This window comes from Lactuca virosa, chromosome 9, assembly GCF_052849685.1.
Source record: "Lactuca virosa cultivar CGN04683 chromosome 9, Lactuca_virosa_CGN04683_v6, whole genome shotgun sequence".
NCBI classification, from domain to species: domain Eukaryota; kingdom Viridiplantae; phylum Streptophyta; class Magnoliopsida; order Asterales; family Asteraceae; genus Lactuca; species Lactuca virosa.
Genome location: NC_136434.1, coordinates 33,431,723 through 33,446,729, shown reverse-complemented (window position 1 = coordinate 33,446,729; position 15,007 = coordinate 33,431,723). Strand labels below are relative to the sequence as shown.

The 15,007-nt window shown below is 30.0% G+C and overlaps 1 long non-coding RNA gene across 1 annotated transcript; it reads right to left on the bottom strand.

Annotated features, from left to right (window-relative positions):
* Positions 1 to 11,879: 11,879 nt before the first annotated feature.
* Positions 11,880 to 14,130, bottom strand: LOC145141072 (uncharacterized). The gene is made up of 7 exons (XR_013722429.1): positions 13,415 to 14,130; positions 13,212 to 13,255; positions 12,796 to 12,965; positions 12,464 to 12,576; positions 12,297 to 12,371; positions 12,131 to 12,193; positions 11,880 to 12,025 (listed from the first exon to the last, which is right to left on the bottom strand). It is a non-coding gene; the product is annotated as an uncharacterized LOC145141072 (long non-coding RNA).
* Positions 14,131 to 15,007: the final 877 nt, after the last annotated feature.

Genomic DNA, 15,007 nt, shown 5'->3' with positions numbered 1-15,007 from the left:
TTTAACTTATTATTATTAATATTGTTAATAATACATATAAATGCATTTAAATGAAAAAAATAATATTAATGACATTGTTTAAGGGTGGAGGTGAGGAAATGGTATGCTTTTAGCATTGAAATCATGAATGTCTGCTTGTATATTTTTAATTTGTATATGATCATTTCACATTTGTTATTATTGTTTTCAATTCAGAATATTAATACTTAACAATTTAAAAGAAGTTGCATATTTGTAAAATTGTTTATAAATAGTTTAAGGTAGAAGAATTTCTCACTTTGTATATAAAATTGTTTTAGGTAAAATGATTATTTTCCAAATCCAACAGATCCACTACAAACATCTACATAGGTAGCCCATATTAATTACAATATCTTGTTTAATAAAAAGTAATAGGACATTAATTATTCAAAAGATATTACTTTTTATTAAACAAGATATTGTAATTAATACGTTTGAATTTTGATATAGGCTACCTATGTAGATGTTTGTAGTGGATTCGTTGGATTTGGAAAGTAATCCTTCTTCCTTAAACAATTTTATATACAAAGTGAGAAATCCTTATACCTTAAACTATTTATAAACAATTTTACAAATATGCAACCTCTTTTATATATATATATATATATATATATATATATATATATATATATATGATAATTATGTCACCTACATACCAGTATATCAAGTACAATAGAAGGTCGAAGTCCCAAAATAATGAACTAAATTTGTTATATGAAATGATATTGAAAAACAAGGCAAAGTGAGACAAAATATTAAAAAATGGTACTAAACATGCCCTATGTTTTTATATTACGGTAGAAGTTTTTTTAGAGATGTTTTAATACATATTAGAAGTAAAATTGTGAAAAAAAAAGTTTGGTGCTTGAGCATGGAGTCATAGAAATGGAAAAGTAGGTTATTACAAAGCTATCGACTAAGATTTAGGGTAGGGGATTGTAACGACGTTATCAACATAAGAGAAAGAATGGTGGTGTGGGTAGGGATTGTGATGACACTAACGATACAAGCGAAAGAATGGTTGTGTGGGTTGGGATTGTGACGACACTATCGACACAAGATTTAGGGTTTTCATATTAGGATATATTCCCTAATACCAAGTTAATGTACAAACCTTGATCATATTTTCATTATACAAAATCTATTATTTATAGACATAATACAATGATAGTATGGTAAAAGGTAGTTTATATATCTCATTAAACTTGTTAGTGTTTATTTATATACAAAAGATAGTATTATATATATATATATATATATATATATATATATATATATATATATATATATATAATTATAAGTTATGTATATCTTAGAGTTCATTTATATAAAAGATAAGCTTATATATATATATATATATATATATATATATATATATATAAAAGTTAGGTTCATATGCAAAAGCTTAATTAATTTGTGAATGTATGGCTAATTCTAAGCCAATCATTTGACAGGGATATAATATTAATTTTAACTATAATTAATTATGGTAAATCAATTTATTATCTTTAAAATTGGCATATCAGTTTCAACCTAATTATACAACCGTCGTCTTCATCCCAAAGAACAAAACCACCGGACCCATCACCGGTAGAGATGGCAAAAAAACCCGAACCCGACGGGAAAACCCGATTCCCGAAGATTTCGGGGCGGATCGGGTCGAGCTTATCGGGTTACGGGTCGGGTATCGGGTTGTTATCGGGTATTTTTTTTGGGTTTCGGGGCAGGGAGTGGGTTATGTGTTCCCCAACCCGACTCGCCCCGAATATATATATATATATATATATATATATATATATATAATTACATTTAAGCCCCTCAGATACTCTAACCCGAAAATCATGTTACCACTTACCACTATCGTCAATCTCTTCCGGCCGACATCACAAGAATCGAAGGCCTATTCCTGAAGCTCGTTTCGTTTCATCAAAGAAGACTCGAATTCAGTATTCTAGTTGCCTCGTTTCACTCGTCTATCACCCCTCGTAAGTCGCAACCTCTCTAGTCGATCGTTGCCTCATTATTTTTCCTCACCACCGTTTGGAGAATCGGCAATCGCAGTTCGCAGAATCAAAGTGGAAGGCTCGAATCACATATGTTCGACACAATCTAAATCCAGGTAAGAATAAGTTCCTAAATCCTAATCCATGTAAGATTTAATGTTGATTCTGATTTGTTCAAGTTCTTTCTAAGTTTTTAGATTAGTTTTTAGACTAAAATTATGATTAATTATGTCGAAGTTTTTAGATTAGTTTCTGTAAGATATAATGCCAAAGCATACCTGTTCGACACACCTGTTTTGATTCTGTTTATATGTTGATTTCGAATCTGATTTATGAATTGAATTTTGATTATGCTGAATCTAAGTTTTTCGAATCTGATTTGAACTTATTTGTACTGATGAATCTGATTTCTTATATTCAAATGCATATATTAGTTGATTTCTTTTCAAATGAACATATAGGTTTACCTGATCTGTTAATCTGTTTAGACAGATTTGTTGAGTCTGATATGACACTGGTTGTTATTTTTCAGGAAATATGAATTCAAACAGTCAAAATCAGCTTTCAGCATTATCTGACAAGAGATGTTTGGATGTCTAATTTTTATTCATTTTAGGTGTGTTAATTAATATTTTTGTAGTAGAAGTGCTTGCTGCTAAGTTGATTGCTGATTAACCAAAGCCTAATATGTTACACAAACAAATTTTGAGGTAAATTTTAATCTTTCTAGAGAAAATATTGATATTTTCTTATAAAGTTATGATAAAATTGATAAACGAAGATTACCCAGATCAGAAAATTCTTGTGATCTTCAATATATGATCTTAAATTGCACTCTTTATGAAGGAACCAGTTAAAGATTATATCTTTAATCTCTCTGAATTGTTTTATAACTATAATTTTTTTTTTCTTTTCAAATGTTTTGTGGGAAAATTGTAAAAGTAAAGTTTACCCAGATAAAAAATTGCTTAATCTTATGTATATGATCAAAGTTTACAATATTTGGAGACACTCATAACCCTTTCATTCAAGTCTTTTGCATTGTTCCGAAGAGACCAAGGCATATTGTCGTTTTGTTGAATTTGATTATGATGTGGAAGAGGTAAAAACGACACTTCTATGAATATTAATTTTATATAGTTTCAATGATTTGGTTTGATTTTGAGTTTGTTTAATATTTTGTAGGAAAACACTAAAGAAATCGGGACAACAAGTTTGGATGATTTTGTTTGATTTTAAGTTTGTTTTAATGTTAAGTGCTAATGTATTATTGTGATGAATTAGTTTTTCATATTTTTGTACTTTGGTGTTTTGGTTGGTTGGTTGGTTGTTGTTACAATATTAGACTATTAGTAATTTCTATTTGGTTAAATGATTTAAGAACTTATTTGGTATTTTAAGCCTATGCAACGTCTTAAGTTCTTAATTTCTCATTCTGTAATTGTTGTTTTTCCATTTTTTTTTCCTGCTACATTTCGGGTTTTCGGGTGTTATCGTATTTCGGGTTTAGGGTCGGGTTTGGGGAAAGTTTCAACCCCGACGGGGCGCCCCGATAAGAAACCCGTCGGGTATCGGGTCGGGGTCAGGGACACATTTAGAAATCGGGTTCGGGTTTGGGAAATCAAGACCCGCCCCGAACCCGCCCTGTTGCCATTCCTAATCACCGGGTTCATCACCAACGACGAAACTCTAAGTCGCTGACGGAACCTTAAGCCGTCGAACCATCACATTCGGCAACTCTATCGGAATCTGTATCCGTTGTCAGATCGTTGTCGTCAACGTTGCCTGCTAACATCCCCATCACAGTTGCTGGTGGTACCGTAAGCTTCCGGTTTGTCATCTTCGATTTCACATTTTTGATTATCATTTTCTATTTCATTCCATTTAATCAATCAAATTCATTTTTTTATTATTTATTTTATCACATCTTTTTGTCATCTTCTATTTCGCCTTTTTGATTAATCCATCACCACTAGAATAATAAATAATTTTGTTTACATTCCAATCTTCTCAATGGAATATTTTATATGTGTTAAGGGTGTAGTTTGGCTTTAATCTAATGGCTAGATGTTGAATTTAGCTTAGGTTTCTTTTTACACACTTTTAGTTCACAAAATCATGAATTGTGTGTGTTTGATTGGGTGTGTGTTTGGTGTTTGTAGATATCATGGAATGGGATGTATATGTGAGTGTTTTGTGTGGGTTAATCAATTGACTAGACTTATGTGATCTATTAATGGGTTCTGTGATAGCCTGTATCTTTCTTTATTGGGTTTCTTTGTAAAGATGCGTGTTTTATTTATTCTATGGGTCTTGGGTTTTGATGTTTTGTGCAGGTCTTCAAGTTGAATTGAGTTAAAGCTATAATCCCATCATCTATTTTTTCCCTATTGGTGCGGTGATGCTGCTCATTGAACTAATTTAACAGTTTTGTTGTTGCCACTAATTCAGTCTGAAGGAAACTGGTGGTAAATATAGGGTAGAAGTGTTGATAAATCATATCAATGTTGCAGGTTATTTTAACTGCTCATGTAGCTTCAAATCTTCGTTTCTTAGTGCAGCTCCCTTACTCTTTTTCTGTTTACTTGTTGATGCCCTCTTTACACTCTATTTTATGTAGTTTTATATCTCACGCTATTTCAAGGGAGGAACTTATGTTGACATTTCCCCCTGGTGTTTCTTAATCATTTTTACAAGTTCATCTGATGCTTTTTCATTTTTATCTATTCATGGTTTTACCTTGCATTTTGCTTTGTTATTTTTTCTCCTAATAGCTTTTTCATAATTAGAGGCATTGTTTCTAAACTAAATATACTAATTATTTTGCTTTATTATGTTATTTGAGCTTCGTTTTCATTCACATTTAAGTACCATGCAACTGTATTTTTAGATATTTATGTCCTTTTTTTTTTTTTTTTTACTTCTGTACATGATAAAAACAGGAAAAGAGAGATGTTGGTTGTAATGTAGAGTATTCTTTAAGAATGGAATTCTAAAAAGGGTCTATTCATAAACAGTGAAAGGCTAAAAGAAGAGGACCGGTGGTTCAAGAATGTTGCAGATAGTGTTAGCTCGTCGAAGATGAACACTAATGATAAAAATGATGAACATAGCAGAAGAATGTAGAGTTTTTGTTTTTTTTACTTTAACCTTTTGACAAAAAAATATATAGTATATATTATAATTTTTTGTATATTCTACAAGAATAATGAAAAATTCTTAAAGAATTTAGTGTAGAAGGTTTTCTATATTCTTCAAAACGTTGTATATATTCTCGTTTTATGCTATAAAAATGGTAGTTTATGTTATAAAAATTGTTCTTTTTGTAAGGTACGTATTCTCTATTATCTTAAAGAATGATATGTTATTGTCTAATATATGATGTGTATTTTTTAAGAATGTTACTTTTCAAAAAATTGTATTCTTATAGAATGAAACAATAAAAAAAACTATTGAATCTCAAAAAATTGTATTCTTAAAGAATGCAACAATAAAAATCTATTGAATGAACTCACATTCTTTAAGAATAAAGGAATCAAAATACGTAATTTATTGAATGAACTCACATTCTTTAAGAATAAAGGAATCAAAATACGTGTTCATACGTGTTGAATGCATACGTATTCTCAAAAAATATGTTTTAATTTAAATATATTGAATAAAATGTGAGATTTGATTTTTACTAACTCATTTTAATTAATTGCCTAAAATATAGATAATTTTCAATTCTCTCTCTTTAGTTACCTTATTTATTTAATAATAGAAATTATATGGTATGTGGTAGTCCGTATTAATAACATGTACCTTAAGATCACATTCATTCATTCTTTTTAATCTAATGACCAGAATTTGGTCACACGTTCACACAATACTTATGATTCACATTTGATCCTAACCTCTATATATATATATATATATATATATATATATATATATATATATATATATATAACATAGCTAGTTGGAGGTAGAGTAAGGGACACATTTTGGACTTGCTTATAGTCTTCCATTTATCTCCCATACTTGTCATAAAAGAGTACCATAGTTCCACTGACTTTCCTTGACTTGGGTACATGCTTGAATGTATAAAGGAAGGAATAACTAGCTTGAAAGGTTGGTTCTTTTTGATGATATTCTATCCATATGGGGCTGCCATATTTTCGTAATTATGATCCTTTCTACCTCTTATTATTTTTGCAATTTTGGTGCTTGAATTAAGGTCGTATATGTTGCTTCTATTTAAGGTTTATTTGGTATAAATCTTAAAGCTCAATGTGACATCCCTTATTTTCTAGAACCGAAAAAAAATTCTTTATACTTTAAAAATAATTATATCTTGGTTTGTAGAAAATCTCAGTATATTAAAACATTTTTAGTACAAATGATTGTCTCAAACTAAGGATGTCATAATCAATGCAATACATAAATTACAGCATAAAGATCTAACGGTCCTGAATACTATTCCATGTATTCTCTTCAATCACTCAACATCATATTCAAATCTTCAGTAGTCTTAACACCTGCTACCTGTGATGCATATAAATTGAGTGGGTCGGGTTGGGAAACATGGTGAGATACATACGGTTTTCAATCTCACATTGTTATTATGATAATAAACCATAATCAATAACCTACAAAATCATCTGTTATCCAACATCACATCATAAATATCTTATAAGATATTTTTAGCTGAGTTACTCATCCCGTCGATCCTCACATACTAATCCTAATACAATGATCTTATGAGATATATCATGATAGATCACCTTAAGCAACGAGTGGACTATACTGTTTTGGGAATTCGCTGGCAGCAGATGAGCTCAATAGAGGCAACGATGAAAAGATGGAGTACAAACTATGAACACACAGTTCATTAACATCTACAGAAATGATTACCCGCTAATATTCGACAAGACTATATAAAATAGCAAGTGGTCGTCATCTTACTCCGACAGATGAACCAGACATACCTGTTGATGGTCTGATACAGACTTACCCTTTCCAGCTGTCTTGATGACTTACTGTTGATGGTTGAATATAGACTCACCCTTTCCGACAGTCTAAAATAAAAGGATGGGGAATACTAATATAGTACTGATCTATTCTCTCGTACCCTACCAAACACCGGTATCATTGAAAAAAGTTATACTCTCTGTTCCCATCTCACATACACCCTTAATATGATGTTACCCAATATCCAAACTTGATTAAACTAAGCATCTCTTTTGGATCTTAGTCTATAACTAGACAAGATTACAATATTCGTAATCAACCTCCAATACAAATTTTCCTGTCTATGTAATATCTTTACAATATAGGGTATAAGTAACACTTTTTCAACTTAAATCAAACTAAATATCCTTGACAAACCTTAGTTTGTAACAAGACCAATCCAATATTCATCGTAAATATAGTCTTCACGATACTATCATGATATTGAATATGACTATACTATTATCCAACTTAATTAGATCCAAACATTCTTTTTACATCTTAGTTTAGAAACTAAAATAGACTACAATATATGTAATCTACTTCAATACCAACTCTCTTTAGGCAATACTATCCTAATTTAGTGTATATATTTAATATAGAGTATTAGGTTTATCTTCTCATTAATATACTTCTATTATTATTATCATGTAATAATATCATATATAGATCTTAACACATATAAAACCATATCTGGTTCTCACAAAGTATGTCATCAAATATACATTTAACACATATTCCAGACATTAAACACATAATTCACATATAAACTTTCAACAGATATTTAATACTTTTAATAAATACTTGTATTAAAATAATGTTAATGAAAGTAACTATCCACTCACCTGATTGAGGTGGAAGATCCACAGTAAGGTCAGCTTCTCGCATTACACTTCAGGTTATCTCTTTTAAACATCCTAAATATGAATATTACTATGCTTCAATATTCGTTCATATTTATAAGCTTATAAATTATGTCTGGATTCTTCAATAATCCCAAGAAATACTTCAAGCTCTATCAAAAAGGAACAAATAAGTTCGTATTGGATGTAGGATTCATTTGATATATATATATATATATATATATATATATATATATATATAATATATATATATATATATATATATATATATATATATATATATATATATATAATATACTATTTGAAAAATCCACTATAAAGACTTCACTTGATCTTGCCTAGACATCACTCCCGTAAGTAGATCAATCAATATTTTGACTTGGAATCACTGATAAATCTTATTTATAAATCATAATAATGACTCTGAATATAAATATAAATTACACTTAAAGCATAGCAAGTGTAGCTTAACTTACAAAGTTTCTAGCGAAAAGTCGGAAAGTTCGCAGGCAGAACTTCGATACCTAACACTTCTTTATATCGGGCTTTCTATTGCAGCGGAGCCTCACTAAAATACTCACAAACTTAGAAATATCAGAGCTTTGGATCAGAAAATTCTCCAAAGAGAATGATGGGGAAAGGTGTGAGAAATGACCCATTTTTTACTTATATTTATAGTAGGTTATAGGGGGCGCGCCACACCTAATGATAAGAGTGTGTCGCGTTTTTGACGATGTCTCCGTCCTTTTGAGGTGTCACGTGTCACGCTGCTATTGGTTAACGTTGTTGACACGCCATCATGTCAGTGGAAGAATCCGGCCTTCGCTTCGCCACGTGGCGCACTCCGATGCCGCCACATCACCTTCAACAAGTATTTTTTTTTTCACGGTTTTCGAAAAATCATAAATTTAGCATACGAGCTCCATTTTCGACGTTGTTTATATCCACACATAGTATTTTTTAGTACTACAATTTTCCTTCATATCTCAATAGCTAGTTCTTACATTCATATTTTTATAGAGATTACACTGTTAAAATCCATACGAAAATCATAACTCATTTATACGAACTCCGTTCTCAATTGTCTCCATACTGACGGATTCGTATTTACAATCAATCGATTTTAATTTTAATTTTTGATTTTTGTGTCACATACCGTTGTGTTGTGTCGCACTGAAACTTCGAAAAAACATAACTTCCTCATACGAAGTCAGATTTAGACATTCTTTATATGCACACTTTTGTAATTTTGATCATTACGATTTTCATTTAGATTACTTAGGCTAATAAGCAACCTATCTTCAATTTTTATTTTACGAAACACTTTGTATATGGATGAACGCAAAACTTCGAAGAGTTAAAACTTCTTCATACGAATTTAGATTTAAGCATTCTTTATACCCAAGGAATCATCATCGTGACTACTCCAAAAAATTTTAAAGAATATTTATCCTAAATAATCTTTTATTTTAAGCATTTATTTAACGTAATGCGTTAAATTTATAATAATGTTTTATTCAAATATTATAACCCCATAACATTTGTTCCTAAAACATGTGCGTAATATATAAATATCATTTATATAACTTGTATCGCGTATTAGAGATTCTTATTTATTTACGTTTATCCTATTCGATGGTTTATTTATTCGATAAAACAAATATTTATAATCCATAATCCTTAAAACGTCTAGCCCAAATTCGCGGACGTTACACTTAAGAACAACATATATATATATATATATATATATATATATATATATATATATATATACTAGCAGTCTACCCGCGCAAAGCGGTGAGGCGTATAAGTTCTTTCGGTGATATGTTTCCTTTACAAAAATGTTATCTTCCAAAAGAAAGAAATGTTGAAGACAATATAATCAAACTATGGTGTTATTTGTTACATGATACATCAAATAACCGATAAAAAGAAATCGGTCAAAATGACACAAAATATGAAATGTTTTAAGTCATTCAAACAAAAATAATAGAATTATATAAGAATACACAAAATATGAAAATGTGTAATAACACATGACTGATTATACATTATTAAACGTACAACATTTCTTTATACACCACATTTGTTGTATGAACTCGATCACCTTTTAAATTTTCGTTAGGTTTCACTAATATTTTTGTATTGCAACGTGAAACACCTCTGGACAATGCTACACAAAGTTGTCCATGCAAGAATACTGGGTTTGGAACACCAAACATTGTTTTTTATTCCTTTTATCACTATATATGTAGTTAGTTAATTGTTTGTTTTAAACTTATTAATGCCTTCAAATTTATTTTTCGGTATGATTTGCATATTATTGCAACTGAAAACCAGCCATCTCAGGGTGATGACGATGCAGTTGTTAACTCCTAAGTTTTTTTTAGTAGAAGTGTTTTATTAGGATGAAATTTTTATGGTTTTGTCTTTCTTTGGATTGTTTAAAATAAGTTTGATGTTTTATGGTTTTGATTTTATGGAAATTTAATATGCTTTATGATGATTTTGCAAAAGCGGTTGGAATGAAATGAGTTGGTCAATAAGCTCCGTTCGTATATATTATAAAAAATCTAATGAAATGTTAATAAAGTATCTAAAAGAATGAAACATCAAGGTGTGATGATGCCACATATTGAACTTTATTGACATGTAATTTTGTTGGTTTATTTAGCCACTCTTTCGTTAATTTGTTTCATTCGGAAATATGTTATATTTCAAAGAACACAAGGTAGATACATATTGTTATCGGCGATTTTGCATCGACGAATAGTCATAACCATCGCATTATATAGGGAATTAAACTTTTAGTGTGCACACGCTATGCTTAGTTATATGGTTATTTATATTGAATTGTTTATATTTAAGTAATTTAAAATTTTATTATCTTCTTATTTTAATATTACATCAAAACAATTATCAATAAAAGTTATAACAGACAGCAAATTCTCTTATTTTAATATTACATCAAAACAATTATCAATAAAAGTTATAACAGACAGCAAATTCCAGGCAATGAGAGGGGTTGTTAAGTAGTTTTTTGCAAATGGTGAACGGTTTTTTTAATGGATAGTTTATATTAGAAGAATTGTTTCATTTGTGCAAAGAATTTCGTTTGGGATATTAGTTTCTTTTTAACGGATGACATAGTTTTAGGCTAACCATAGGTTAAGAAAAACAAATAATTTCTTTTGATAATGGAACGACTTTTGTTCAACTTGGGTTTTATGCACGTTATGATAAATTTTATTGTAAACTAATCTAAAAACGAAGTACCAAGCAACAATTGGACAAAACATTATCTCTCTTACAATATGAATAATGATGGTTGCTAAATTTAATAATGACATCACCATCTATTTAGTTTATTTTAAGCTAAAATTGTTCAGTAATATGTTATTAGCAAATGATGACAAAAAATATTTTTTGATTTTTACATTCAAAATGATGGTTAATTGTTTACCAAAGTGTGATGGTTAAATTAATGAAAAATGAATTAAGGTACAAACATTTGAAATAAACAAATCAATGAAAGTCTATTAGATATATATTGTTTCAAAAAACAATGTACTTTCAATTATGTACTGTAAATAGAATCCTACTTTTCATTATGTGATAGAATCTTCTCACTTTGTCACTCCAACAATCATTTCCTCTGGATTTAGAACTGAACACATGAAATCTCATAATAAAAAACAGAAATCACTTATGGACATTAAATTTTTAATAAACTGAAAGAAAAAAGATATGGAACAAAAGGTTTTGTGACAAAATCTATATGGAATAATAAAGATAAAATCTATAAAAAAAATGGATTCAAGGTTCCTTCCTGCAACCATGAAGATCTTGTATAAACATCTAAATATGACTATCCGTGGGTTTGAGTCCTAAACTCAAAACTAAATGACAGTAGAATAATTACATAAATGTGTTTTAACAAAGCCATGATTGACAATAATATCTAAAAATTACATTATTCTTCAAAAAACAGAATCTCCACCAATAACCCACAAAAAAAACATACAATCCAAGTAATTAAGAAACATGAGTGGAAATATGCACCCAACAAAAATAACATACTTATATTTATTGAAATAGATACAATTCAACTTGTTTGGCACCATATGGATCCCGAATCTTATGCTTCTGATGGTAGCATGCAACACATTAACAAAAAAATGTCATTACTCGTTTTATCTTTTTTAAAAAGACTTTAAACCACAAAACATAAAAACTAAATTAAAAACTCACCAAATATTTTGTGTGAGCTATCTTAACCAACTTATGAATCAGCCACCACTTCAGGCATTCCATCTAAATGAATGAAAACTCAGATGCAAACATTTAAAATAAACTTTAGATGCAGACATTTCTTTTTTTAGAATAAAACAAGGCACTGCCACGAATAATAATATACCGATTGAATACATCTTCTCTCTAACGTAAAACCCACAACGATGCATCGAAGGGACATTAATCCGACCATTTCTTTCTGATACACACATGGACACAGTTAAAGGAAAATGGAATAAAAATCGTCGTATGAAAACAAAATATAGGGATATGAAAACAAAATATATGCACCATTAACATGTCACCATTAAGAACATTAGAGGACAAAAGGGTTAATTTCTGGAAAGTGTCACATGCAACCATCATCACATTGAATATCAAGTTGTTGAAAGCCAGTAAGCCACCTACACATCAGCATTCAACATTATTTTAGTTTTTTATGGCAAGATTCATGTTTCTAATCTTTTTACCTTGGCAATATTAGTTGACTTTCCAACTCTATTGCCTCCCACAAATAACACAAGATTTGGATTCTTCCATAACATATGCAGTAACTTAAATACAAGAATAGATCACAAAATTAATAAAAGTTTCAATATATTGTGAGAGTTGAAAGAACTAACCTAATGTTTAATCCTAAGTAAGAAAGGATTGTGAAAGCTTGAATCAACAAAAACGTACAGCTCAACTTTAAACCATTCATGGGGTATTTACTATTGATTCTCCTTTCAGTGTGAGTCAACAAAAACATACAACTCGATCTACAAAAACAACCTAAGATATGCTCATGTTCCTGCAAACACCAGGACATAAAATCTGTCAAGATGCAAAGAGAAAAACAAAAGCATTCATGTCATTGGCTATCCAGAGGTTGATTTTTGAAAAAAAATATCCAACTAAAAGGAACTCAAGTTATCAAAGTCGTAAGGCAATGGTACAACTGAACCACAAATCATACAAATCCAAGATCCTACGTAATTTTTCGAAAAAGATGAAAGAAAGAAAGAGGAACTGATCAAAAGGTTATGTAAAAGCTTACTTGGAGGGCATCCATCCATAAAGAGTTTTTTAGTAGAATGATTCCTGAAACATGTATATAAAAGCATTAAAGTGATTTAAATAACTAAACTAATCATGTTAAATCGATTCGAATAAATATTTCTTTTCCATCAATTGACCTGACCTGTTTGAAAAAAAGCTTAAAAAACATCATAAATCTTATATGCTCGACTTAGGGTTTACCTGTGGCAATGAGTGGTGGTGTTCATGGTTTTTTTTGTTGTTTGTGTTGGCCCATGGAGGTGGAAACGATGATTTTAGGGATTTTCTTTGGGGAGAGACATGAAAGGTGGTGAGTATAAGGGAGACGGTGGTGAACAAACGATCTGGGGAGAAGAAGGTGGAACATATGAAGGTGGGTCTGATTATAAGCCCTAAAATCATTACCTTTTTCAAATAAGCCTTAAAATCAACGGTCATGGTAAGGGGAAAACGTCGGCACCGAATAAACATCATATTTACACAAAACATTAATTACATGCCTATAACGAAGATGGTGGAGGTGGAGGTGGTGGTCGTGTATGGTGGCGACTGGCGGTGAGGGTCATGGATGATAGTGGCTGTTTGTAGGGTTCGTAGAGATAAAGACGTGGTGGTGACTACGTTTGATGGTGGTGGTGAAATTCCTATGATAATGGTAAATGGAGGTAGATGGTCGCATTTAGGGTTTCTATGAGAGAGAGAGGAGAGAGAGAGAGAGAGAGACGATGAAGAAGTTAGAAGAAGGATTCCAGCGGAAGCATCCATAATCCAGAGATATTTGCCGAAATCTCAGTATCCCACATAATGTGACTCGATAAAGGAGGGGACGGATCAATTGTTGTATGCATCAAATATGTGTACATTCAGTTATAAAATTTGGACTATTTTAAATATAATATTATTTTATTGGTAGTTACTTGTACTATTAGCTTAATGGTTTGGACGTATTAAAAAAATAATATTATTATATTCAATCTATTTATAGAAATAGTGAGATTTCTTTTATAAGATAGTAAATATATATATATATATATATATATATATATATATATATATATATATATATATATATATATATATATAGATCGGGTGAGGATTCATTTTAAAGTGATGACACCTTAAAAAAATCTAAAAAAAACAAATCATAAAATCGAATATAGATCTATGTCCAGGAGAAAAAAAATTGGATCATTAAATTGAATCATAGATCATAATGATGCAAAATAAAAATTAAAACTGAATCATGGATCAATTTTAATAATACAAAAATAAATTTCCAATTTTTTTTTCTCCCGGACATAGATCTATGCTCGATTTTATGATTTGTATTTTTTTTAGATTTTTTAAAATTTTTTTTAAGGTGTCCTCACGAGTCCTCACTTTAAAATGAGTCCTCACAGGAACCGGACCATATATATATATATATATATATATATATATATATATATATATATATATATATATATATATACACACACACACAAAAATGAAGACTAGCATATTTGGTGGTTTATCTTTGCTTCGGTGGATATCTCTAGAGAGCTTCTACTTTGGTATCTCATGCCATCTTCATCAACTTTCTAATTGCTAAAAAAATCTTTCCATTTCCTATGGTTATTTAATCTTTCTAAGCCTTGCAAAATGATCATTGGTGGGTAAAATGGTTTTAGTTTATTCAAATATAAAATTGCTTCCGTTTCTAATTACATCGAATTTGTCACTTAGTTAGAGTATTTTTGAATAAAAACTCAATAGCCATTAACAAACTACATTGTTGATTCCATTCTAGCTTTG